The sequence below is a fragment of the Artibeus jamaicensis genome, unplaced genomic scaffold (assembly GCF_021234435.1).
Source record: "Artibeus jamaicensis isolate MK-2021 breed Jamaican fruit bat unplaced genomic scaffold, CSHL_Jam_final contig_354, whole genome shotgun sequence".
Classification (NCBI taxonomy): Eukaryota; Metazoa; Chordata; class Mammalia; order Chiroptera; family Phyllostomidae; genus Artibeus; species Artibeus jamaicensis.
In genome coordinates this window covers 28,734,529-28,761,951 of record NW_026521803.1, presented here as the reverse complement: position 1 = coordinate 28,761,951, position 27,423 = coordinate 28,734,529, and the positions used below count along the sequence as shown (strand labels likewise).

General features: G+C 52.8%; 1 protein-coding gene across 5 annotated transcripts in view; it reads left to right on the top strand.

The window, feature by feature from the left end:
- The window catches only part of ZBTB7C (zinc finger and BTB domain containing 7C), a 303,147-nt gene that overhangs the window by 201,029 nt on the left and 74,695 nt on the right, over window positions 1-27,423 (top strand). The window contains exon 1 of one of the 5 annotated variants that reach the window (XM_037165117.2): window positions 16,903-17,117. The exons of the other annotated variants lie outside the window; for them this stretch is intronic. The gene's annotated coding sequence lies outside the window, so the exon portion shown is untranslated. Of the gene's footprint in view, window positions 1-16,902; window positions 17,118-27,423 lie in introns of those variants that run through there. 5 annotated transcript variants of the gene reach the window in all.

The window sequence follows — 27,423 nt, the reverse complement described above, 5'->3', positions numbered from 1 at the left end:
GTAGGTCAGAGCCAAATTGGCAACTCCAGGTCAGAGTGATTAATGCTGGGACTCTTTTCCATTCATTGCCCTCTGCCAATATCTGAGCAGGTTGCAAAAGACTGAGGCATGTCTGTTCCTGCAGGGGCTCTTGTCGTCCTGGGGCCCTGCCAGGCATTGTGTTAGGAGACCAGAGCCTTGGGACTGGAGGCCCCTAGTGCAGGCTCTGGGCTGCCTGGGGCGCTGGGGCTCCTGCCTGCTGGACCCGGGCTGTTCATGAGCCCTGCTGTGGCACCTGGGGCTGGAAGAGCAAAAATGAGAGAAATTCAAGTCAGGCAGTCTACTCTTATCAGTTTTAATAAGTGTCATTTCAAGTGTCAGGCTGAAATGAGTGATTAAAATAATACTTTTGGTTATAGTAGAAGCTCATGAACTTGGATCTTAGTGTTTTGGAATTTAGGATAGGTGAGCTTGTCTGTAGTAAAGTTCATCTTTGCACTGTCTGGGAACCCAGAGCCTGATGAATAAATTAACAGTGTGCACGTGACTTAGAATAGGAAGGAGGGTGCATGTGGGAGACTTTCTGATGATGACAAATTTCGACCAGAAGCCGGGCAGCTCCATTCACCTTGCTCAGCATTTTATTCACAAACACTTATTGGGTATTTCTTGTGTGCCAGGCCCTGGGCTAAGTGTTCAATATGCACTAATTTTTTTGGATCCTCATGAGAACCCTGTGAGGTAGGAATTATTCTTCCCATTTTACAGACACAAAAGCTGAGGCTGCTAATTGGAAGACTGCTAGGATTCACACCAGGCCAATTTGGCTCTAGGGTTCGTGCCCTTAAACACCACATGTTCACTATTTTTTGCTTTAGGGCAAGGTGGGTAGGATAGAAAAAAATAAAAAGGGACAGGCCACAGCCCCTGCCCCTCTGGATGTTTCTGATATGGTAAACACAGGGCCTGGCATATAGTAGGTGCTCAATGAGTGAATTAATTACTTAAGCAATGGTGGGAACATGGGTTGAACTCCTGGAGGGTAGAAGCAGGGTTTGAATTTTTCTGTGTCCCCAGTGTTTGTTCAGGAAGTGAGGGCGGGAGAGGTCAGTGAGTCTAGGCTGGGCATTTTCCAGATGAGGAGACTGGCCCATGAGAGGCAAGGGGTGTGCCTGAGGCTACAGGGCTTCTTCGTCTGCTGCTGGCTCCATGCAGTATTCTGACACCCAGGGGTGGGTGAGCTGTAGAAGGCTGTACCTGACACTCTTCACCTTGGCCTCTCCTTTGCCTTTGGAGTCTACCCTCTTCTCTTCCCACCGGAGCAGGGCAAGGGGCATGGGGACACTTGCAGTGTGTGTTTGTTGAATGAACAAACACCCCTCCCCACTGCCAACTCAATAATGAAAACCAAGAGAGTCTTGCAGAAGAAGGCCCTGGAGCCAGGAGAAGGCAGGCCCCCCAACAGCCACTGGGAACTCTGCAGCTCTGGCTCCAGCATGCTTCCTCCAAACTCACGGATGGCAGAGTTGAAAAGGGCCTTTCAAGTTCATTACCCCCTCTCCACCTCCCAGCACTCTCTGTTTTACTGATGAGAACAGTGAGGATCTGGAAGGAAGCAGTACCCGCCCAAGGACACACAGCCCCTTGGCTGCAGAGCCAGGACTAGAAGCAGGACACCTGCCTTGCACTTCAGGGGACTCTGCTCCTAAGTGCATGGGCTCCTGGCTTTGGGGAAACAGCTCAGTCCCGTGGTCGTCCTGAAGCCTGTTGGGGCCAGCATTAGGAGAAAGCCAGCCAGCACTGGTTTGCCTAACACTTTTGCAGCCTTCCCCAAGGGTACACCACCTGTCATTTCTGATGGGTGCCCTTGGCAGCAACCGAAACAGACCCACCAAAGCAAAGAAAAGGAGGAGGTGGAGGGCCAGAGCCAGGAGCTGGTATTTGCTCCTGGTGGGAACCTGGACGTACTGAATTTGTCTGCTCATCCGGCCCAGATAGCATCTCGTTCCTGCTTGGCACTGGGCTGCCTTGCCTGTGTGTTCTTCCTTGGCACAGTCCTTGAAGGGAGAGGAAGTAGCGCTGTCCCCAGGGCACCGGGGAAGGTTGCCAGGTGCCTGCTCCCCACGTCCCCTGCAACTCTAGCCCCTCTCTTCACCCCTAGTGACACCTCTGGCTGACACTGGGTGGGACTGGAATTTCTCCCAGAGGATGGGGCACACCCTCAGGATCTTGCCATTGGTCGGCTTTGGTCTGGGGGCTGCAGAGGAGGGCTGAGGGCTGGGAGTTTATGTGTTTAACATGCTTATGTGACACTTTAATATGTGTCAGGGACTGTTCTGACCACTTTACAAGTACTGGCTTAGGTAATACTTGTATACTGGTCACTTTTACAGATGAGGAAACGGAAGCAGAGAGGGCCAAAGAGCCTGCCCGGGGTCACACAGCGAGGGAGGGCAGAGCCGCCATTCCAGGCAGCCTTTCTGCTGGGACGACAGATTCTCACCATTTGGACAAATAACGTAACCAACCCAGGCTCGGTCGCCTCATCTATCAAATGGGGATAATATTAACCCTACGTTAACCTGTCATATGCTAACTTGCAGAAATGTGAAGGGCTCCACAGACAGGAGGGCTGGTTCCTATCCAGCCCTGTCCCAGCTGAGGTTGAGTCATCCCCTGATCACTCATTACAACCCCTTCATAGCCCCCGCCGTCAGCAGGTTCCGTCGGCAATGGCCTTGTGGGACCAGTGATTTCCCAAGGAAAATGCTGGATCCCCCTTGCCCATAGTGACTTTCCCACATTCAATCCCAAACCAAACATATTGTCTAGATGTTATTTAAATGATGTTTCTATTGTTATGATTGATATTTATGATTCTTGCTATTAATGCCCTTGTTTGTTGAAAAGCGCTTCTTGGTGAGTACAGCAAAGGCCCGCAGGGGAGGCTGGCAGAGGCCCCAAAGCCCTGCTCTCCCAGCTGTGGGGGCTCCTCTGCCCCTCCCTCTATGCAAATCACATCATGCCCATTTCCGACCACTGGTTAACTTGTCTGAAAATCCCAGCCTTTGTTCAGAAGCTATGTTATTCCACCACCAACACGTAAGGCTGAGGAAACCCTCTGAGTGACAGGTAGGGGCAGCGCCTGCTGAACCGCATCTGGAAAGAGCCCTGAAGGGGCCTCCTCACCCCTTCCCCAACCCCGCTCCCTCCTCTGCACTCTCCAGAGTCATTCCCACAGCAGAGAACAGACATTTTCTAGGGGGGACTTAAACTTTGCTTAGAAATTTGTATTCTTGCTACTCCTAAGTACCTTCATTTTCCCCATGGAAGCAAGGAAAGGAAAAAGGTGTGGTGGGGCAGTGGGCGTGCCTGGAGCTCAGGAGGTGTTGAGGGCCCCTCATCCAGCCTTGGGACAGTGCTTGGTGTTCTCAGGAACGCCTGCAGAGTTAACTTCGACCAACTGAAACCTGGCGGGTACATCAGCCCACGGAAAAATGAGCACCGTTTAGCTCATTACAAGGAGACAGCAAGACGGTAAAATGAGAAACGCTTCGCGCCCTGTCCTTTTTGAGTGCTTTCTTTTACCCACTAGATTTGACTTGATCCTCACAAAGATCCTACAAGGCAAGGTTTGCCTATTTGACTAATGCGTGGAGAGGGAAATAACAAGTCCTAGAGAAAAAGAAAGCAGAGCCCCATGGGGCTAGTGTATTTCCCCTACTCTTGACTGCTGGGCATGTTGGTAGCAAACCTATAGCCACGGTGGATAAGCACATAGCTCTTGCCAGGGTCTGCTTTGGGTGCCGAACTTCAGCCTGACTCCGTCTTCTCTTTTCCTTTTCCCTTGCCTCATTTTTCTTTCTTATTTTTTATGTATGTTTATCTTGCATTGTAGGCACATTCATAAAGTAGTTCAAATCCTCCTGGAATAAGACAGGTTATAGATGCACATGTTCCTACACCCAGGATGCTGTTGTTAATCATTTCATAAGCTCCCCTGTGGAGGAGGTATCTGCATTTGGCCAGCAGCTTCTTTTGTAACCGTGGACACACCCTGTTTCCCTAGAAGGGAAACGAGGGTGTAGGTCTGTGGGGGCTCCGGGGAGCCTTGCAGCGCTGTTGGGCTGAGTACGCTTCTGTTTCCAAGCCTGTTGGAGTCACTCAGCTCCGAGATATGGTGAGATATTAAAGTCAGGTTTTTCTGGTACAGCTCTGTTTGCACTAAACCAGTGGTTCTCAGCCTTGGCAGGGGAGCAAAACCTGGCACCTGGGAACACCCCCCTTCCCCCAGCAAAATGAAAGAAATCATTTAAAATTTCACAGAAATAAAGTCCACATAACATAGTAAAAGGATATTGGAGGTACAAGGAAACCTCGTTTATTTGCCTACTTCCTCCAGCTGGGGCACAGACAAGATCCTGAGAGTAAAAGAAGACCACTTCGCGCCTCCAACAGGAGTCACTGAACACACGCTCTAGTGCTTGTTCCCTGTCACTCAGGGGCCTGTTTGCTCTTGTTTTACGCACAGTTCTAATGTATTTGGAACAACTGAGAACACAGGGCAGAGGCCTGCTGGTGAAAATGCAGTTCTGTAGCAGCTCTCTCTCTCTCTCTCTCCCCACACCTGGGGGCTCCAGGGGGCAGCCCTGGCTGACGCAGGCCACTGTATGGCGAGGGTTTCTTTGGCCGGCTTTTATGCAGGCTTCTTTAGATCATTTGAGCAATTCACAGAACGAGACCAGGCATTCAGAAGCGACTGTGTGTCTCAGAGGGTTATCTGCTTAATCTGAGTACACAGAGGCCAGCCAGAGGCTCTGGCAGGTAAGACTTGAAATGAGGTGGCTAGAAGTGCAGGGTTGGGGGACAGGGTCAGATTGTCACAGAAAAATGCTCGCCATAAAATGGCCAGTGTGGAAAACAGGGTAAAAGAGTTGCCTTTATAATAGAATCATAAGCACATAACTTTTTTTTCAATGCATGTATGTACTTTCAAGATCAAGAAACACAAATGTGTTGTTTTCCAAAATGAAAGGAAACACCAGACTTAAGAGGCCTGCAGAAGCAGGAGAGGGAACCCCCTAAGAACCAAACAGGGTGGATTTGGGGGCCACCTTGGAAGAAAGCTGGGGGGTTGCCCTGGCTTCTGGAACAGTCCCTAGCCACAGTCTCCTGGGGGTTCTGCTCTCCCTGGACAAGCTCAGTCCTCTGCCCCAGAGAATAGACCCAAGGCTCTGAGTGCGGAGCGCTGCCCCATCCGGCAGACAGCATCTCCCTGGCCTGTCCCCAAGGCTCACTGGGTCTTTCCTTAGGGGCTCCTGTCACCCCTGTCAGAGCCAGAATCTCCCACAGACTCTTTCCTCCTGCCTTGACTGACCTCCTGGCTGTTCAAATGGACTCCTGACCCCTGGTTGTGCCTGCTTGTTAGGAGCCCAGGGGACAAGGCCACACGTCTGGTACTGACATGCCTGGACCTGACCCCTGCCTGCTCACTTTGAACTCGGGCTGCCTTCTCTGCCCCAAGGGCCTCTCAGGCTCTGAGTCCAGCTCTGGCCTCTGGGCTTGACAAGACTTGCACAGTCCTTCCCTTCAGGTTTTCGCAGCCATGACCCTGAGCCATCGCTGTGACCCTGTCCACCCCCACCATCCTAGCCCCATCTTAGGGACTGACTATACCTCTTGCCTCCTTCGTTGCATGCCTTCCAAGCTCTACGGCTTCCACAATCAAGGTCAAAACCCAAGAGAGAAGAGTTAAAAGGGCCACCGATTTTAATCAAAGGCTCATGCCCACCTGCACCAGAACCTCACAAGAACACTCGAGGGTTTGGCCTCAACTTCTACAGTCAAATTCCAAAAAGACATGGGTCATACCTCTGATTGTACCTGGAGTAAGTGACTCCGGGTGGACTGAGTCACAGCGCTGTGGCCAGTGGCCAGTCTCCCTTTTCTACAGCTTGTGAAGTTGAAGGTCTATATTAGGATCATTCATCAAGATGCTGTGCTTCCTGACACGTAGTCCGTGCTTCGTCCGTGTTTCATTCCTCCCTCCCTCCCTCCCTCCCTCCCTGCTCTCCTTCCTCCCTCCCTTCTTTCCTCCCGCCCTACCTTCTTCCTTCCTTCCTTTCTTTCTTCCTCCCTCCATTCCTTCCCTTTCTTCCATCCCTTTTTCTTTCTTTACTTCCTTTTTTCCTTTCTTTCTTTCCAGTTGACCATGGCAGTGAGCTCCCTGGGCCTTTTCTATGCCCCAGATCTTAGGTGGCCCCAACAAGGAATTCAGGCCCTTGTCCCTCTATGCCCTACATTATCTGGCAAGAGGCAGAAAGAGGCAGAAAGCAGAAAGAGGTGGGTACAGTCCAGCCCTGTTCCATCCCTTGGCTGACCTTGGCAGCTTATCTAAATCCCCTTGGACCTCAGTACCCCATCTGTAAAATGGACATACTTATTTTGGGGGCTTGTAAGACTGAAATTTTTTAAATGTCTGCAAAGGCTTTTGCATATTGTCTGACTCGTATTAGATGCCCAATAAATGGGAAGTATTACTATAACTATTACTACTATTGTTTTTAACAAATGTAGATAATAAGATGATTTCAAGTATATTCACTAAACTATCTCTTCAAAGGCAAAGAGAGCAGTAGGGTTAAGATATTCCAGGTCCAGCCCTTTTGCGGGAGATGGAAATGAAGCTGATTACTGACCACACAACGTGACTGTTCTCAAAGGCTCTGTCTAGCCTGGGCTGCAGAATCCAGTCCACCTGGCTTCCAGCACCGGCCATTCCTCTCTTGTGTGAAGTCACTGGCTTCAGTGACGTCCCATTGCTGGGCCTCCATTTCCTCTGTAGTAAATGGGGAGGCACAGTACTGCCCAGAGCACCAGGGCTGCAGAGGAGTAACCAGGCTAACACTTTTAAAGCACTTAGCACAGTACCTGACACCCGATGCTTGAGAAGGGTTCCCTATGGTTGTTTTCAAGGGTGTCCCGTCTTACACAAAAAACAGAGGGCACTGGAAAAGTTGTGAAACCAAATCCCGTCTTCCCACTAACATCCTTGCTTCAGGAAGGCCTTATCTTTGCCTCTGATCATCCTTGGAGGTTTTCCATCTCCTCCCAGCTCCGGCGGCTCCTCCTCACACAGTGGAAGAAAAGATGAAGTTAGGTGGCACAAATCATGGTTCTTATCTGGTTGCTACGTGTAGATTTTGTCTCTCTATGTGTATCTATCCATCGTCTATCAGAGAGGGGCCGCCAGTAATTATTTCCTCTGTCCTCGCCATGGGTAAAGTATATACACACATAGCTCCCATGATAAACAATTTATATTTCTAGTCAACTTTTATCTTTCAGCTGAATGTTATTTTTTGAACTCCTGGGCGAGTGTGTCAGGAATGTTTTTGGAAATCTGATAAACATGTGGGCTGTCTCTCCAGAAAAAGGAACGTACTCACACAACTTTACACATGATTTAGCTCGGGGTGTGAGGGTCTCTGAAGCCCACCAAGACACCTGCAAAGGACCCTGCTGAAGCCAGAGCGCAGCTTTCCTATGGAAACCACGCAGGTCCCCACAGCTGCAGATGCCAGTTAGGCACGCATTCCAGGGTCCTTCCACAGGAACGCCCCCGTCTGGCAGGCCAGACCCCAGACACCTTTCCCTGCACCTTCCCTCATGGGTCACCCACTGCTCTGGCCAGTCTGGCTGGCCTCCGTCCCTCTCTTTGGCTGCCGCTTTGCCTTTGTCCCACTGCGTCCCCACCCACTTAGCTACACCTAACCCATAGTTCAAGTGTGTAACGACCTCCTCTGAGTAACCAGAAGCGGGTTCAGAGAGTGTACGGAGCTTGAGCAGAAAGAGGAGAGGCAGAAAAACAATGAAAAGCACTGAAATGTGAGCTCTTGGCCCAGCTGAAGTCAGAGCTGGCAGGGAGAGCGGGACAGAGAGAGAACGATGCACCAGGCTTAATTTTTCCCTGCTGCCTGGTTGGAGATCGAGGAAGCCAGCAACAGCAGAATCTCCTTGGCCAGTGAACCAGAAACCCCTGGGTTCATGTCCCAGCTCTGACACTGACTGAGTGTGTAACTTTGGCCAGGTTGCAGGTCAATCAACAGTCCAACCTCACGTTCCTTATCTTTAAAATGAGGGCAGAAATGCTGGCAGAGCTGTAATAAAATTGACACTTTTGAGTGTTGCAGGTGTCAGCCCCAATGTTCAGCCTTTCTGGAAAATGCAATTTAGCTCTATATGTTGGGAGCCATGAAAAGGTACATTCTCCTTTCATCTCTCTTCTGAGAACCTAATCAGAGGCAGTAATCCTTTAAAATGGAAGGGAAGCATGCATAAGGACCTTCCTCCCAAACTTATCCGTAATATAGAAAAGCCCCAAGAGTCCACGGCAGTGCGTGGTTACGTGTGTCATGGAGTGTCCACTCGCTGCTGTTCTGTGCGGCCATTAAAAGTGGTTGATGCAGAGAACATGATTAAGGTGCAATCCAGCAGCTGGAAAAACTCCTTCCACCCCCCTTCCTGACCTGCCCATCACACACCTAAAGGACCTGGGTCAGTGACAGTGGCTCTTCACAGCAGACTCTCAGCCAGGGGCCCCTACCTGGCAAGGCCAACCAATTACCAATCTCCACCGCTTCTGTGACATCGGCATGCATCACCTAGGAAGTCGGTGAAAGTGGAGATTTGGGGTTCAGATTCTGATTGAGTGGGCCTGTGGGAGGCCCAGGAATCTGCATTGTAGCCAGCTTTCCAAGAGACTCTAGCAGAGGATTAGAAATCCGTATTCGGAGGAACAGCACCGCACTTCAATCACTGCACCCTGTCTGACTGCACAGCACACACTCCAGGCTGTTATACCTCTTCTCTTCATTGGTGAGGCCTCCAGTCTTCAGCAAGGACTCCTAAGTTACTTTTGTGCCAGAACTCACTGTGAAGCGAGCCTGCTAACCACGCTGGAGAGATGGCTCTTTAGTCTCTGCTGTGAGATGCCCCAAACGGCATTTACAGCCTCCAGCCAGGGCCTGGTCTGCCTGGTTCACTGCGGTTATGGTGAACGGGACTTACCCTGTGTCTCACTCTGGTTTCTCCTGCTTCATTTGAAGTCCAGAGGTACTCTGAGCCACCTTATGCAGTTCCCAGGGTTAAGACCGACTTGTAGAGATGGTCAGTGTGGCCTGGGTTCACGTCCTGGCTCAGAGCTGCCATTCTCTGAGAGGAGGTAATAATGTACGGGCTTGCAGGTTGTCAAGGATTGAAAGAAATAATGTCTGTGAAGCTCTTGGCATAACTCTTGCAGCTATGCTAATTATGATTATTTTCCTGTCCTTGGGGGTTAGCAGTGAGTCTTCTCTCTGATGTGGTTTTTGTAGGAGGTCAAGTCCCTTGTTTTATTCTCCACAATGGCCATTCAGTTCTGCCCTGTTCCCCATCCACCCTCCAAGCCTGACTTTGAACTTAGGGGAAACGTCAGCTTCAGTGAGAAGGTCCCTGCCACCCTCACAATGCGGTGAGGTCGCTGTGCTGACTCTCCAGTCTGGCTGGTTTGTCTGGCCCAGGGAAAGGCTGGGGACCAGCCTCGCCATAGTGAGCACCCCCCTGCAACGGCACGCTGCCCAGCAGGAGGGGTGAGGCCAGCCCCTGCTGCAGCAACTGGGGCCAGTTAGAACAGACGCTTCTCTGGCAGGTGCCAGGGGCCTGTTTGCTGCTTTATCCAACAGAGAAACAGCTGGCACATGCCCTTTCCCCAGCCAGCAGTCAGCCCACGGCCCGTCTGCCACCCCTCTACTCACCGGTCCCCCTCACACGGGACACTCACACAGGCATGCCTGCACATACACACAGCCATGCCACACCTTCCCCATCACTGTCACCAGGGAGATAGATGTCAAACACCAGTGAGGGGACAACTGGGCACTTAGGAGGTATCTGCTATGCTCAAAAGACCCCAATAACCTGATTGGGAGTAGGGCTCACACGTTCGCAGAGCCTTAGGAGGGCCAGGCCAGTGCTCACAGCATTTACCGGGGGAACTTGGGTCAAGGCCAGAAGGCACAGCTAGCACAGCCTGGACCTCAGCTCCCCAGGCTCCCTGGGCCCGCAGGTGTCATTTAGAATCAGTCGAGTTAGTTGTTTATCTCAGTTGAGGTTCTTAGTTGTTGTGGGTTTGTTTGTTTATTTGTTTTCTGTGTATAAATGTCCCATTAAAAATAAGTTTCTCTAGAAGCACAGAGCTAAATTCTCTCCTCCCTTTGCAGGTCAGTCTAGGTGACCATGCTAAGGAAAAGGGACAGCTCTGGGAGCACTGGGTGAGGAGTCAGGTAGCCAGTAGTCCATGCAAGTGTGACCTTGGGCTAGTCACCTCCCTGCCCTCAACCCCATGTCCCCACTCCATATGGGAATGGGACGGTACCTTGACCTCATCCCTCTGACTTATGGTAGGTTGGTATCTGTTTACTGTCTTTCCCTTCCTGGAAGGTCACCCCATGAGTGCCCAGAGATGTCATTGTGTTTACCACTTCATAGCCAAAGCCTAGCATAGTGGGGAGATAGGGGAAAGAAAGGCATTCAGTGTATACTTGTGAAGGGAAGGAAAGCCGGGAGGGAGGAAGGGAAGAGGGAAGGAAGGGAAGAGGGAAGGAGGGAGGACAGAACGGCCTCGCCTATCCTTGGTTGGTAGTGCCCCTCTTCCCGACCGTTGCCCCCTGCCCTTGGCCTGGTCCTGGCTGAGCCGTTCCCTCCCCCCAGGCTCCCAGCCTGCTCTGGTGGTGACAGGCTCAGTCGCCCAAAGCCCCAGCCCGGCCTCGCTGAAACTCTTGGCACCCTCCCTCCTCCTGCTGTGGGTGCCTGACTGTGCTGTGCAATATCATCTGAAAGAAGGGTGAGGCCCTGGCAGCCCTGGGGCCCTTGGGCTGTGAGCAGACGGCTGGGACCCTGCTTGCTCACCCTGTCTATTGTGTAGCCAGCCCAGCTCGGAGCTTCCCCCACACCCCGGCCAGGCGGGGTACTTTCCCTCACTTCCCCCACAGAGAACAATCCATGCACCCTGTGCTTAGCCAGCACCTCCCTCCGAGGTCAGGACAAGCTCCGGCTGGTCTCCCTGCGCACCTGAGAAGGGGGAGGAGGCTTGAGGATCCAGGCCTCCCCTTTGGGCCTTGCCTTCACCCTCCAGTTCCCACAAGACAGGTAGCCAGAGGCCAGCTGGCCACAGGACTCGGCTTCTCTGGATCACCTCTTGAAGAAATGGAGGAGGTTGGGCAAGACACGTGGCACACTGCCAGTGGGTTCCAGCTGCCTGGGTCCGCGCCGCTGAAGTACAGCCCCAGCAGTGTGCGGGGCGCTGGCCACTAACCTATTTGGAAGAGCTTGGCCACCGTACAAAGGGCTGTTAACACCCTGCATTGGCTCATTTGGTAGCTCCTCTGCTTTCCATGATCAACAGCAATGGGTTATTATTTCAAATCTGCATTTTAATACATTTCAGTGAAACCTGATCTATAGATCAAAGCGATAGGGCCTTGTGATTACAGTAAACTCCCCTGTGGCAACAGTACAAACATGACTTCGTAATAGCAAGGGTTTGGAAGCTAGAGGGCCACGAAGGAGGAGGCTGGCCTTTCCCTGAAGGGCCACCTCTTCCTCTCGTTCTGGCTGAGTTTTCTCCTAGTTTTCCTCAAAATTTAATCAAACATTTGTTGAGCACCTAAGAACTGCACAGTGGGATGTCAGATGAAAACTATGTTTAATGCAGTGTGGACTGTTCACTCCAGTGAGAGAGAGAGGGAGGGAGAGACAGACAGACACCGAGACCAACCACCCTAACGTGCTGTGATGCTACAGCTGTTAGCCTGTCCAGTGTGGGGAGATTAGGAGTGACCGCCCACTGCCTCCCAAATTTCCTCTAAGATGGAAAAATTTCATAGACGTATTTTTCCAACACATTTCATATATTAATATTCTATTAAAATTATATATCTGCATATATAAATTTTTGAAAGAATTAATCTCACTAGAGTTTTCATCCTTAATTGCACAGGTCTCTGTTCTGCCACTCACTTACTTCTAGATCTGGCCCTCACTTTTCTCATCTGCAAAGTGGGAATAAAAATCCCTTCTTGGTCCAATCTCAGATCGTCATGCAGGTCAGCTGGGATACCAGGCTTAGAATGCCACTAAGGCGCTGCAGGAGCAGAAGCTGACATCATCAAGGGCGAGGCCCTGGTGCGCTGGGGGAGCCTGGCTGTTGGGGGTGGAAATCCTCAGGTGAAATCAGCCCCGCCTTGGTCTCGTGCTGGCTCTGTCCGAGGCAGGAGCCACTCCCTCTGGACAAATTTCCATGCTGGTGCAGCAGCAGGCGCCGGGAGGCTGACCTTCGCTCAGTCCTCACCAGCTGATTTTTCTAAAGAGTCAGTGGGGCTGACCACAGAAGGGAAGCCTCCTCAAAGCCGTCTCAAGTGTATAATGGCCGGGATTCTCTTCCTGTTTGTTAAGTGGCACCTGCACCTTCTCAGAGAATGAAGGCCAACCTGCCTGCCGAGCAGCAGACCTGGCAGGACCCGTGGGCATCTCATCCATGTCCCCATTTACAGAGGATAAAGTGGAGGATCCGGGAGGGCATGGGACTTCCCCAAGGACACACAGCCGACCAGTGCCAGAGCCAGGATAGATCCACTCTTCTTACCTCCCGGATCTGGGGATCTCTTTGTCCTGCATGTATATGTCAGGGCCTGCTGTATACCACATATACACAATGGAAAAGATATACTGGGTCCCTACCCACAAGTAGCCTGCATTCTAGTGGGAGGAACAGTCAACAATAATTCAATACAAGCATGTAGTTAAATAAAAGTGTGCAAGTTGCATGAAGGTCGGAAATAGGTAATGGGGAGGAAGGTCCCCAATTTGCCCGTGGTGGTCAAGCAAGGCCTCTCTGAGGGGGTAACATTGCCGTGAGACCTGATGGAGGGGGTGGGCATGTCAGGTCGGTGAGCTTGAGCATGCAAAGTCCCTCCACAGGAGGGAAGAAGAGCTCAGAAGGTTTGCCAGGGCCTGGCAGTTAGGGGCGGGAGGCAGGGGTGAGTGTGCCGAGAGAAGCAGGGATGTGGCTGTGCCTTGTAGGCCACAGTGACCAGTTCAGGTTGCACTCTAAGTGCCCTGTGACACAACCGAATGCACATTTTAAGCAGATGACTTAGGCAGCCTTGTGGCTCTGGGCCCCGAGGCATAGGACAGGAATCGGAGCAGGGGCCGGGTTAGGAGGTCCCTACTGAAGTCAAGGGCAAAGGGAGCCGTGGCTCAGTCCAGGGCAGTGGTGGAGGAGGTGGCAGGAAAGGGGCGGATGGGAGGATCTATTTAGCAGATAGTCTCCCAGATAGATGGATGGATGGGCTGGGGTGGGGTGTGGGTGGGAGGGAGAGGAAGGGGAAGGGAGAGGGAGGTGGGAGGTGCCACATTTCTGGCTTGAGTAACGCTCCAGCCCAGTCCTGTGTGCGGTCTCTAGGGGAGACTTGCTCGAGCACTTTACCAATGTCCAACCTCTGTCTCGGCCTCTTCCTGGCTAATAATAGCCTCTCAGTTCAGCAAGGTCATCACTGGGCCTCTTTAGCAGGTGGAGAAACTGAGGCACACATCAGCAAAGTAAACTGCTTCGTGGAGAACCAATTGTAGAAACCAGACAAAGAGCCAGAGCTCAACCCCAAGGGTGGCCTTCCAGCACCAGCATCCCAAAGACCCAGGTGTCACGTCCACTTCTGTAATTTATCAAGCCATGTGACCTTGAACAAATGATAAGACCTCTTTGAGTCTGCTTCCTCATCAGTAAAAAGGGGAAATAAGATCATCCACCTCATGGGGTGTTGGCAGGACTAAGTCAGGGGCAGACCTCAGCAGGTGCCAGTTATTTAGTATTTCTAAATTGCGGGGACCATCTCTGCACCCGCCTCTTGATACGGGTGCGCACAGACACCGTGGGCACCTGCACGTGCTCTTGCAGACACCGCCTGTGTGCCTGTGTCACGGCTGACACCCAGGCACCACTAAGACTTCAGGTGAAGACAGTAGCAGATTTGCTCCCCGTGCCTCTGTTCAGCTTCTGAGCCAGGTCTGGTGGTTGCAGTGGGAGCTTTCATCCTTCCTGGAACAAGAGTGAGATGCGGGTTTGGAGGCAGATGTGAAAAGCCAGGCGCCTGGGAACGGGCCTGTTTCCCAGTGTTCTGACTGACCTGACCTGGGAAGGGGGGCAGGGTGGGAAGGAGGGGGGTTGAGGAGGCTCAGTAAGAGGGAGGAGGCCACAGAGGGCCCAGGAAGGACCACATCCCAAAAGGAAATGCACAATAACAGATCTAGCGTCTGGCCTGCCCAGAGCCCTTTCTGTGGGTGGCTTTGAAAGCTTCTCCTTTATTACTCCTTTCTGGTCCTATTCCCAGGAGGCAGCTGGCACAGGGGTTGAGGGGCTGAGAATAGGGAGAGGAGGCTGAAGGGGTGGTGGGGCAGGGCTCCCCACCTTTCGCCCAGAGCCGTTCTGAAGGGTGTGTCCCCACAGGGCACACACACACAGTGATTAAGGGGGAGGGCGGAATGACATTTGCTGTCCACAGCAGGACCCAGCCAGTGGGCTGGACAGTGGCCAGCTCTCCCCAGGCTCTTGGCTACAATATCATCAGCCTTGGCACCACCCACTGGCCTCCTCAGACACTCCCTCAGGTCCAGGGGCTGGAGCCCCACGAGGAGGGGCTGCCTGGGGGCAGGCGCCCAGCACTGCAATTCTCCCCCACCCCTTCCTGCAGCTTCCCTCCCCCACCATCCCCTCCGCCCACATCCAGCTCCAACTGGGTTTGAAAGGGGTGCTCCAGTCCTCCCTCCCTCCTTAGCAGGCCTTGCTCTGCACACCCTCCTTTCAGCCCGAGGATGTATCCACAAACTGGTTCCACCCTGTAGACCCCAGCCCGATGCTTTATCCACTGGAAGAACCCTCTAAACCAGGCCCGCTGGCCCCTCCCCCAGGCTGCCCTCCCCTCCCTGAAGTGCCCTCCCACTCACAGTGGCACAAACTCCCAGGCCTGCATAGCCCACCCCCTGAAGCCCTCTCCTGCTGAGACTGCTTTGGGCCCCCTGGCTGCTCTGCAGAGGGAGTGCCCTGTTCTTTTCTGGGCCCTGCCCCACACTGACCAGCCACCTGAGCTGTATCTCCCCACAAGACAGCAAGGCTCCGAGGGTGGCCCCCCACTGTGCCTGCCCCACCCACCTCCACCCAGGCCACTGAGGGGAACCCCTAGACTCTTCTGGATTGGTACTGATTCCATCCAGTTCATGTGTTGGCACCTTTACCTACCTGGTCTGGGACTGAAGTGTGGAGTTACACTTGATTAGCTACTTAATTAGTGACTTTGTGAACAAAGGGATTTGACTATTCATTCTTTGGCTTGGGTGTTGTGGGACTACGTGGGTTTGGATAAAAAGTTATGCAGTCATCCAACCTGGGAATCTGTCCACCTGTTCAAGTGCCTCCCCTTCTGACCTTCAGTGCTGAATTCCCAGATTGAGCACCCCCTTCTCACCCTCCCTGTCTCCAAGCCTCTCTGCCCTCTCACGATGCCATTCATGGCCCTCCCATCATCACGAAGACAGTCTGACAAACTCATTCTGGCCCCTTGTGGAGATGCCCCACCCCAGGCCCACAGGAAGGCGCAGTGTGAGAATCAGAGAGACCCTTCCCGCCCTGCTAGGCGCAGTCTCTGTGCAGGGTGTGTCCGCAAAGGAATGAGTCACTAACACTGGGATTTCAGGCAGGGGGGCACCTGTTGGAGGGGATAGTTTAGTCTGAACCATTGCCCTGGGATTCTACACATTGGAACCCAGTCTTTGACCTCCATAGACCTTTGGGGTTTACTCTTGGCTTTGGGGTGCTTTAAGGGTCACGGGCTGCCCCTGGAAGAGTGGCAGAGACCACAGAGTGCCGCCCTCCCATTTGATTCGTGTGGATTCTCTGTGGCACAAGGGGCAGCCGGTTGCCAGGGAAAAATTCCCCCTGGTTCCGCCCCCATTTCTGAGAAGAGCCAGGGTAGGTACCAAGGAGTTAATGGGGGTTTCCCCCAGGTGACTTTGAAGGTCATTTTCAGGGGAGGGAGATCTGCCAGCAGCTGGAGCCTCCTCTCTGGCAGTTTTCAAAAAGGGTGTGGGGGTGTTAAGGAACTGCTTGGGAGAGGGTGCTGGGCCACACCTCTCTGTGATTGGCGGTTGGCCCACACCAAAAGTGAACTGTTGGATCGCTGGTTGGCATTTCTGAGTCAGTCTCAGAACCAAGACAAAGCAAATGAGAGCCTGTATGATTTGTGTGTTGGGAGAGAAGTGTCAGAGCGGCCCCCAGCCCGGCCTCAGGACCCCACCTGGGCCAAGCCCAGCTGAGCAGCCCTTCCGGACAGCGGGCTAGGGGACAGGACCTCGGTTCTAAGTGTCCCTCAGGCGCCTCCCTCTTTTTTATTTACCACTCCAATGCTTTCTACGAGGTGCTTGATTTGGTTAAGTTACACTCACGACCCTTTAAGGAGAAAACATATAATTCTAGTAATTTTATTGGGCGCAGGTTTCAGGCAAATGGAAATAAAATTGCCTCTAAAAATAAAAGACACGCAGAATTGAATAAAACAATAATAATAAAAAGCCGCCGCTGATTCGAGCTAAGTGGCAAGGCATTTTGTGAAGCAGTGGAGAAAAATAAACGGAGAACCCTGGAGAAAAGGGGCGTTTGGGCAGGGGCGGTGTGTGTGTGTGGGGGGGCGGGGGATCTCCACGACCTCTGCTTCCATTTCAGCTTTACCATTACGAAAGAGCTTAATTTGCCTATTGTAAAGTGAGGCAGAAAGCGCGATTGGTGAAATTGGTCCTGGTCCCGCGCTCAACAGTACAGGTGGACGAAAGGGGCTGCTTGCCAAATACTTCTGGTTGGAGGGAGGGGTCGGAGTGCTTTCTCAAAACCACTCCTGGAATGGCTTAACTCGCCCAGCGCGAATCAATGACAACCTCCCGCCGGCTGCGGCAGGCTCCCCTGAGCAGCGCTGCCGCGTGGATTCCCAGCTCGGGACCCTGGCGGCGCTCCGGACGCGACACCGGCACGAGCGCGGCGCCCCCGGGGCGGCCAGGTGGGTCTTCTGCGGCCTCGGCCGGGAGCAGGGTGTGATCGGGGCTCCGGGAACCGGCGGCCAGGCCGCGGGGAGGGGGTGGGGAGGGAGGTCTCTGCGGTCGTCGGGGAGAGCTCGCGCGGGCGCCCCGCGGCGGCGCCCCCACCTCCGGCGCTGCGGGCAGTCTCGCCGCCCGAGCGGGGACCCTTGGGCCCAGGGTGGCGGCAACCACAGGCGCTCGCCGGGCGGCGTGGGCACGAAATTTCAAACCCGCGCCAGAGCTGGAGCCGAGCGTACCGGAGAGCCCGGGGCTGGAGCCCCAGAACTGATGGAAGGGCGTGCGGCCGCGGCCGCGTACTTCCTAGCGAAATGCGAAAGAGTCTGGAAGTCCGCGGGACGAAACTCGTCTCTCTCGTTGGCCGTGGCCCTCTCGGGCAGCCTTGTGGGGGTGGGGACGTGCGAGGGGCAGGCGCTCCCGAGGCGATGGTGGATGTGTGCTTTTAGTATCGAGCCCCGCCGCCCCCCGAAAAGCTTGGTCCTCCCTAGTATCGGATACACAACTTGGTGGATGGAGAGGAGGGAGGACAGCGGCCGTGGCGACTCCTGGCACAAGTCGAAGTCCCGAGAGGGGCAGAAAGTAAAGCGGGGGGTTGGCAGGAATCTCTCTCCTCCAGCCAGCGGGGGAGTCCCGTCTCGGCCCGGGTTTGATCTCCGGCGGAGCTGGGTGGGTGGGGGGCCCTTCCCTTCGCTTCAAACTGGATGTGAGCGGGAAGTAACAACTCCCGCCCTCCAGGCGCTCCCGCCAAGCTAGGGTCTGGGGCTCCCGAGGCGGCCAGAGGCTGAAAGTGGGGATGGGGTGGAGGGGACCAGGCTCCGAGGACAATCATACCCGAGTGGCAGTCCAGGGCGCCTGGTTCCCTGCAGCTGAGTTCAGCGGCCCCAGCGCTGGCCTGGAAAGGACTCGGGACAGAGCTGGAACCCCCTTGCACTCAGAGGCTATAGGGAGGACTTCGGGGTGGCCCAGGTTCCGTTGCCCTAGTCCCTGGCTTCTGTGGTCCTGGCTGTAGGTGGGCGAGCAGGGACCGCTGCCCTCTTTCTTTTAACCCTTGGTGCTGGGCGCTGCAGAAGAGGCAGCCTCTTTCAGGAGAGTCACTGGCTCACGGGTGGTATCCCCCTTCCAACCCCTCCAAATGCAATCATTTGAAAATTTGAAGGAGGTGGTTGAAATGATCAAGCAGTTTTCTCCAGATTCAAAAGAAGATTTTGCAGAAGAGGAGGGCGGGCAAAAAAAAAACCGGGTGAAGGCCCTGCCAGGTTCAAGTTTCAGCTCTACTCCTTCACCCAGTTAAGTCCTGGGGGATTAACAGTGCTCAGGAACCTCCTTTGTCTGGATCTTCTAGAAAGGAAAGTAAGCTGGCGCCACCCTCTCCTCTTAAGGCCCAGCCTGGGCTAAGAGGGAAAAGAAACCCACTGTCTCCCCCAAAAAAAACCTGGGGTCAGCCAGCCTGTGCTCCGTCTCTCAGGGCACGGTGCTTGGTGCTGTTTCCTAGGCTCCCAAACTGCCACACTAAGGGCCACGCAAGGGCAGCCACCAGTGTCCTCATCGTCCTCAGTTTATAGATGAGGGACTGAGGTCCAGGGGCCCAGGTAAGTTCATGGCTCCTTACACAGAACCACAGGACACCAGAGCCACACAGGCCCCCAGGCCACCGACTTGGGCTGCAGAACTCAAGGCGTCACCTGCTGTGTCGGTGCTGGGAGAGAAACCAGAGAGCAGACAGGCAGGGCGGAAAGGGAAGGGACATGATCTCTTCTTACATAACCTGTGAGCTAGGAATCATTAGACCCACTTTGCAGATGAGGAAACTGAGGCCCAAAGGATAAGTTAAGTAAGCTGCACAGCTAGTTAGTGACAGCGCTGGGAATCAAAGTTATACCACACATTTTTAGAATCTTACACTCTAGTTGGGGGAGACAAGAATCACTCTGGTATAATTATAGCACAACACAAAATAGTATGCAAGTGGTACACAGAATATTAGCCTTTCTGAACCTCATTTTCTTTGCATTCAATCAAGCAATCACTTATTCGACAATGGTTGCATTGTCTAATGTGTAGTTCCAGGCACCATGCTAAATGCTGGGCATACATCAGTAAGAAGACTGACCTCAGTGAATGGGAAGAGTAATAGTAATAGCATATCCTTCAATGGGTGCTGATTGAGTGAGTGAATGAGATAGTATGTGGGAAGGTTCCCACATACAAAAGCATTTCCATGGAGGAGAAGCAGCAGGAGGCCTACGTGAAGAGGAGGGGTGGGCGGCTGGAATGACGAGCCGTCCCCATGCCATAGTCAGGGGACATGGCAGTACGCACAGTGCCCGTGAAGCTGTTTGAGCCCCTGCTATTCAGATTACTGGTTTATGATTGTGGGTTCCAAGATGGGCCTTTAGTTTGGGCTCACCCCAGCTGGGGGGCGGGGGTGACAAGAGCACCCATGCAGCCTCCAAGAGGACAGTCTCCTCTCTGGAGCAGTGCCAGCTGGGCTGAGACTCCCCCTGAAGATCATCCTCCTCGTGCATCGGCCCCGTTCCTCGGGGACCATGGTGACTCACCACATGTGCAGGCCTGGAGCGGCAGCTCCGAGTCCCTCATCTCAGCATGGTGGAAGCTTATCTGTGTCCTCAGGACTTGGCAGCACAGCCAGTTCTAGAACACAGGTCTCTTGGCCATCCACGGTTCTCAGAGCAGCTCACGCTGGCCTGCCAGTGTGTTTTAGGGCTCAACCAAAAAGACCGCTCTTCACTGGCTTCCACCTCCGTTTACGATGCCGTTTCCCAGTGCTCCTGCCTGTCTCCCCTTTAGCTGACCTGAGATACCTGTCCTAATAGAGCGTTGTTGGCGGGATCTTTGGGACAGAACAGCCATAAATATTCCGGAACACTTGGCCTGTTAACTCTCCTTCCATCCTGAGTGGTATAATAGGTGTAGGATAACTTCCTCTTAAATGAACTGTCACCTCCGTGAGGAAGGTGCATTGGGAAACCTCGCCTTGAAGCTATGCCCCTCCGAGCGAGCGCTGCTCCAGAGTCTTCCTTCAGAACTGACACCAGCCCCTTCAGGAGGGGGGAAGGGAGGTGGAGGGAGCGGGACAGGACAGTTTTCCTTCTTCCTTTGGAAAAGAAAAATCTTGGTTTGAGATCACAAGATTATATTGCGTGTCGTGTTGATGTTGTGGTGCCAGAATCGAGGCACTTTTCTCCCAATTTTGAGATCGTCAGCCCGACGGGAGCGGTGAGCAGCCGCCCAGCTGTCCCGAGTTTACAGCTGTGACACAGGTGTATCGTTGCACAGCGACATTTGTGTGCGCAGGCCCTGCTCAGTCGTGCAGCCCTACAGGTCAGGCTGGGGAGAGAGCTGTTCAGTTTATTTTCCTGCGGCTGGGAACTGCGGAGATGAATAGAGGGAGGGAAATCTGGGGTTGAGAGATTGTTGCCAAGAGCAATTTGGAGTCTCCTTCATATTAGTCAGAGATTGTGTTTTTCCTTTCTGGAGCCGCCTGCCACATAGTAACTTCCACGAAGGATTTTTTCCATCTTGGAGTGAGTGTGCATGTGTGTGCGTGCTTGTTAGTTTTTGTTTTGCTTTTTAACTTGCTGGACTTCTCATGACTTAGCAAGAAAAAAAATAGCTTGGGGAATGGGGTGATGAAACAGGCCCTTTATACAATGCATTCTTTATGTCATTGCTTAATAAATGTGAATCCTGATAGACCCCGAGGTACCATGATGGAGTGAGGTGGGTAATTCCTTTGAAGGGAGAGTTTATCTCCAGCGGAGCAAAATTGCAGCGTAACTTAACTTTCCCTCTGTACCTCTTGAGTCTTTGTTGAGAAGAAAAGGAATGCATGCTCTCTTCTGTCGTACTTCCCGTTATCCCATCTGGGAGGCCCCCTCCATCTGGGCCTTGCTTGGACGGGGACCAGCCAGAGTGGGCCTCCTTCTCTGTGTCCCCTCTGCACCCCTTCGCCATGCAGGAGGCCAGCTAGTGAGGAGGGGGCTTCCCCCTCGGGGTAAGAGGCCTTCCCCAGCGGTGGCCTGGCTCAGGGCCCCATGGGGTGCAGAAGAGGAAAGCCGGGATGACCGCAGCCTGCACCTCCTCGGGCAGGAACCTGGGGCGTGTTGTTCTGCATTAGTCAGTAAGTGAGTCCATCCTCCGAACACATTGAGGGGGGGCAACACCGAGACTCTGAACTGGAAAAAGGCCTGATAATAGAATACACGATCTATGTCGACTTTTTCAAATTAGATACAAACCAGAAGCAAATGTATGTGTGACCCTCCCAAACGATAGCACAGAAATGAACTTGACCTGTTGGAAACTTGTGCCTTGCCTACACACATATACACACGCACACACGCCCGGGGCTCTTGCGTTTTTGGCTGTGGATTTTGGCCACCAATTCTGCTAAGTTGTTTCTGGAGATAACAGGTTGGCCCATTGGTCTTTGTGAAGTGACTGGTAAAGGTCACTGGAGAGGTGACAGTGACTCTAGTTCCTGCTGAGCCCTACCTTCCCTTAAGCCCTAAGGAAGTCTCCCAGAGGAGGCCTCTATTAAACCTAAACGATGGGAACTTTCCTGAGTTTTTTTTTTTTGAATAGCAGCTTTATTGAGAGATAATTGGCATCCCATATAATTCACCCATTTAAAGTGTACCATTCAATGGCTTTTAGTATATTTACAAAGTTGTGCAATGATTACCACAATCAATTTTAGAATATTTGTATCACACCAAGAAGAACCACGTACCCATAAAATGGTCACTCCTTATTTCACCCCAAATCCCCAGCCCTTGGTCATCAATAATCTACTTTCTGTCTCTGTATAGATTTGCCTGTTCTGGACATTTCATATCATTAGGATCATATAGTATATGGCCTTTTATGACTGGCTTCTTTCACTTGGCATAGTGTTTTCAAGTTTCATCTGCTTTGTAGCATACATGGGTGCTTCGTTTTTTCATATCTGAATAATATTCCTGTGTGGCTATACCACCTTGTATTTATCACTTGATAGGCATTTGGGCTGTTTCCATGTTTGGCTTTTGTAAAACATACTGCTGTGAAGATTCTCATGAAAGTACTTGTGTGGACGTAGGTTAGCCTTTCTCTCGGATGGATACCTGGGAGCGGAATTGCTGGGCCGTGTGGTAACGCTATGTCCTACTGCTTGGGAAGCTGCCAGACTGGTCTTCACAGCGGCTGGCTGCACCATTTTACATTCCCAGCAGCAGTGTACAAGGACTCTGGTTTCTCAACATCTTTGCCAGCACCCGTTGACAGTCTTCGCCTTTTTATTTCAACCATCCTATTTTGCAAGGTATGCTCAGGGAAGCAGCGCCAGGAAATAGCGCTGTGGAATCAGCTTAGTCGCACTTGCTTGCCAGGCCTTTGGTGACCGCCTGGGGCTCCCGTGCCAGTCTCAGAGCCCTCACTGGGTCTTCCCTTCAAGTTTCTGTGCGAGAGGGCAGGGTCCCCGAGTATGAGGCAGGCGTCGCTGCTCTCCTCCTGTTTTCCCGAGGAGGCCTGGCAACGGGGGGCCACTTGCCCAGCCCCCGCTCTATCCAGAGGCGGCTGCTGATGGGAAGCCAGGCCCTGGGAAGGGAAGAACTGACCTAAAGGAAAATGACTGTGCTTTCTCAGTGTTTGGCGCTTTGAGCGAAGACTTGAATGAGATTCTAACCTTTTTGGTCTCTGAAGTCGCCCCCTTGGCACCACAGAGAACGCTGTTGGAGAGCCCTGACTTCCCTCTCGGCTTAGGGAGTGGCTGGTCAATGCAAGGCCGCCTTGTCCCTTTCTTGCTGGGGCCTTGGGCAGCTGGTGGGGTCTACTGATATGTCCAGAATTGCTCGGTGCAGTTGGGTGTTCCATTTTACACTGGCATTTCAGCAGCATGGTGAGAGAGTTTCATCCCATTGTTACACCTGTGGGACTGACTGGGGTGGCCTCTAAACAAGGGTACCGTTGGGCCAGGTGGGGTAGGGAGGCTCGTTTAGCTTGAAAGACTATGAAAGATCATAGTCTTCATATGAAAGATCATATGAAAGATCAAAGAATTACTCTTTCACCAGAAACATGCTGAAGTCCTGGTTAGCAGACGTTCTGTGGCATCACGTCCAATATGAGCAAACCTCAGGACCAGAAATCAATTCTAACAGCTTCTTGGAAGTCATCGTCATAGAATTTGGCCTGTGTGACCCCAAGAACAGCTGACATCAGGCTCTGCTACTAATTTACTCTGCACTTTCAAACTAGTACTTCTCCCAGCAATTCCCAAACCTGACTAGAGGGCGCAACTACCTATGAAAACCCTTTAAAAAGATAACAGGTGCCCGGGCCCCACCCAAGAGGTACTGGAGAGTAGAATCTCAGGCGAGGAGGAGACTAGGCGCCAGAAGAAGGTGGTTGTGATGACGTCTGAGAACACGAACTGCCCTCCCTGGGCCTCAGTTTCCTTACCCAAAACAAGAAATTGGATCAGTCTGGTGTCCTCCACGGGGACTCGCTGAGCCGATTCACACAGAACAGGTCTGTGGGGATCTGTTTGTTACAAGGTTTTATTTGTACGAGGGGCTCTTGCGACTGAAAACATCAGAAAGCCCTTGAGGAGATGGCGTCTGAAGGTCACTCAGAACTGTGACAGTTCTGAGTGTCTGTTTCCAAGGACAGTGGTCCCAACTTCCTGAAGGAAGATTTAGCAGGAGTCACGTACATGGCAGTTCCTTAGTAATGGAGTCTTGTTTTTTCTAAAAAAAATTATTTTTAGAGAGAGGGTTAGGGAGGGAGAAAGAGAGGGAGAGAAACATCAGTGTGGGAGAGATACCTCGAACAGTTGCCTCTCGCACACCCCCAGCTGAGGACCTGGCCTGCAGCTTAGGCATGTGCCCTCCTGGGAATCGAACCAGTGACCTTTGGGTTTGCAGGCCTGCATGCAATCCACTGAGCAGCACCAGCCAGGGTTGGAGTCTTGCTTTTTTGAGGACAGGGCCTGTACTGCCCTGGCTGGCCAAGTACATGGCCGTGATGTGATACCCCTCTCTGTTCCCAGTCCCCTTGAAGCTCAGTGCTTCCCCAGCTTCCTCTACTATTCTTAATAGTAATACAGAGTCCCTTCCTCCCTCCCTCCCTCCCTCCCTTCTTCCTTCCTTCCTTCCTTCCTTCCTTCCTTCCTTCCTTCCTTCCTTCCTTCTTTTCTTTCTGTCTCTTTCTTTTGTCATTCATTCATTGTTTCATTCATCCATTTAACCAGCATTTCCTGAACACCTGTAAATGACAAATTGACTAACACTGCATGTCTGTCCTCAAATAACGTGCTAGCACATTTTAACTAGAGAGAGCCTGAGGCTAATGCCTAAAGGTGCCATTTCACACCGCCTTGATTTGAATGGAGGGTTTTGGAGAGGCCTGAATTCATGGCAGGTAGGAAGCGCCAACCCACCTTCACCCCTGTCTGCAAGTTCTGCTCCCCGACCTCCCACACTGGGGTTCTGCCCTAGGCAGGCTGCTCAGAAATGCGTCTGTCCTCCTGTCTCAGACAGAGCTGTGCTCTCCTCCTCAGCTCCCACCTGCTGGGGAGGGGGAAAGGCGGGGTGGGGAGGGAGGGAGGGCCAGTTTGTTCAGAGATCTGAGCTCCGAGCTCCAGCCCTTGGCGCCTGCCCCATAGCCCTGACTGGACAATTCACAGGACAGCTGTGCTCTAAGGACTGAAATAATCGCTGTTTATTAAAGCTGTAGGAGGGAGGGGGAGCAGGGCGGAGGAGGGAAGGAAGGGTCACGTTTCTGCCTTCCAACAAGAGGCCAGGTGAAGCCTGGTGCGCTCTCCCTCCCTTCCCGGTGAACACACACACGATGATATTAGAGCTGCTGCTTTGGGGTGTTTTGAGAGATTTTTTTTTTCAAGGAAGAACCTTGAAGATGCATTTGAATAAAGATTAATGTCTCTGTGGCCTGGGCCTGCAGAGGAGGAGAAATTCTAGAAGGGTAGAAGTTGCAATAAAAGGAGACACAGGCTTGATCCGCTGACTCCCACTGATCTGCGAGACCTCCTCCGTTGGCAGCTTGGAAGGGAACGGACTCAGGTAGGTTTCTGGGCACTGTAGTATTTTCCTTTGGAGTATGTGCGCGCATGTGTGTGTCCACGCATGTGTATGTCCGCCTGACGAAACCTCCATTCTAAGAACGCTCAGCACCTAAGCCCTGGGGCTCTGCCCAAGTGACAGGGACACTGGGAAGTTATGTGCCACCCTGAGTACATCTTCCACCTCCAGTTTTTCATCACTCCCTTTTGTGCAGGCAACAAAACAGACATTTACAGTAAAAAACTTTTCCCCTGGTATTTTCATGCTGTTGTTTCACTGCTCAAATCTCCCCCCACCTCGCCCGTTCAGGAACCCTTCTGCGTTCCAAAGTCTCCCCCAACCCCGAGCTCTTAGCCTCTCTTCAGCAGTCTTGCTCCATTTCGTCTTTCTGATGATCCAGCCTCATTATTAGGAGAAAGTCAATTCTTTACACTAATTCTCATTAAGGTGTGTAAGGCACTGGCTGCCGCGTCGCCCCTTTTGTGGGGTGCCTTTGAAAGGGGGAATATACGGGCACATGTTTCTAATGGTGGGGCTTCAGGCATGCAGAGAAAGCAAAGCACTCTGGGCAGTGTGGGTGCGAATGAGGACCTACTAGAAGGACCAAGCACAGCAGTACCTGCTTGTGAGGCCTGGGCACAGAATTGAGAGGAGGGTGAATGAGCAGAATGGGGTGCCGAAGGGATGACTGTCAGCTGGGGTGCCTGCAGGAGAACCAGGGGCTTTGAAAGGACAGGCTGGACCAAATGATGCCACAGGTTGATATCTGAGATTGAAAAACTAATGGAGTTCATGCAAAAGTGGACGTGGGCCCCTTGGCTGGGTGGGCGGCCCCTGGCCAGCCCTCAGGCACACCCCACTGTGGGGTGCTCAGCTCCCCTGGCTCCTCCTCCTGCCTTCCCTCGTCAGGGCACCCTGCTGAGAGATACTTCCCTGTACCACCCCTCCCACTTCCTCCGGCTCCCATGGTGCACCCTCAGAGTGAACCTGACCTCCAGCTCTTGGAAGCCTTTCCAATAACATGGTGGTAACCTCTTAGCAGACCCAGGCAGAGGAGAGGGGCTGAGCGTCAGCCAACCCTGGGCCCATGCTGGGATGAAAGGCCAGGCCAAGTGCGCCTTATTTGGGGGAGCCTTATTTGGGAGAGACAGGGTGAGGTCCTGAGGTGAGAAACCCTGGCCCATGGGGCTGTCCCCACAGCCCGAGGGGCCATGGTAGGTGATGCCTCATCCGCAAGCCCTCCTGTGCGACAGGTCCTTTCTGGCCCCAGCTCTCTGGCCCCTGAAGTCCAAAGGCTGTCATTTGTTTACCCAGTAAAGACCAGAACTTGAACATGAACCAAGATTCTGTACATTCAAGTGTTACACTCTGCTAAGTGTCTGGAAAGATGGTGCTGTTCAAGTCAGAGCAGGAGACAAGGGCCAGAAGCCCGGAAGGCCTCATGGAGCTGCTGTGATCTGGGGCTGAAGAGGAGCCCCAGCTTCTTCACACAGAGGTGCTGTGGTCAGGGCCAGGTAGAGGTCCCAAGGCTGTGTGGCCTTGGGTCAGGTGACTAACCTCCCTCTGCTGCAGTGTCCTCCTTTGTAAAATGGGAATGAAGCTTCATAGGGCTGTTGTGAGCACTGAACGAGAGAGCCCCTCCATGCCCAGTCCGTAAGCGCTGGCCTCCCCCATTTGGAAAGGACAGACTGTGATGCACCACAGTGGCCTATTCCAGGGAGGTGACCCCAGGTCACATGAAGCTGGGTGGGGGCATCTGTTTGGCCAGGATCTCCTCTGGGGACTGGAACTGTCTGGATTTGGGGAATAAGCTGAGCAGCACCTTGTGGGAAGCGGTGGAGGCAAAATCCACACATGGTTTCAGGTGACTGGATCAAGAGCCACCATGGTCACGTGGGGCAGGGCTGGGCTCCATGCCCTGCTTTGATGGGGGGCAAGGGGGACAGACACCAGGGCTGTTTTAAAGACCCAGGGTGTCAGGGCGTCAATTAAAGTTAGCTGTTTCGGTGTATTGAACAAGAAATGCCTTAGACCTGACTATGGCAAAATCCTGGCCTGCTCTTAGATTATGCCCATGTGTCAGTGATAGTGGAGAATGATCACAGTCACAGTAATTATTACCAGGTATCAAAACAGAGCAGGTAATAATAGGGGGAGGGGGACAATCAGCACGAGAGGCAATAAAGGA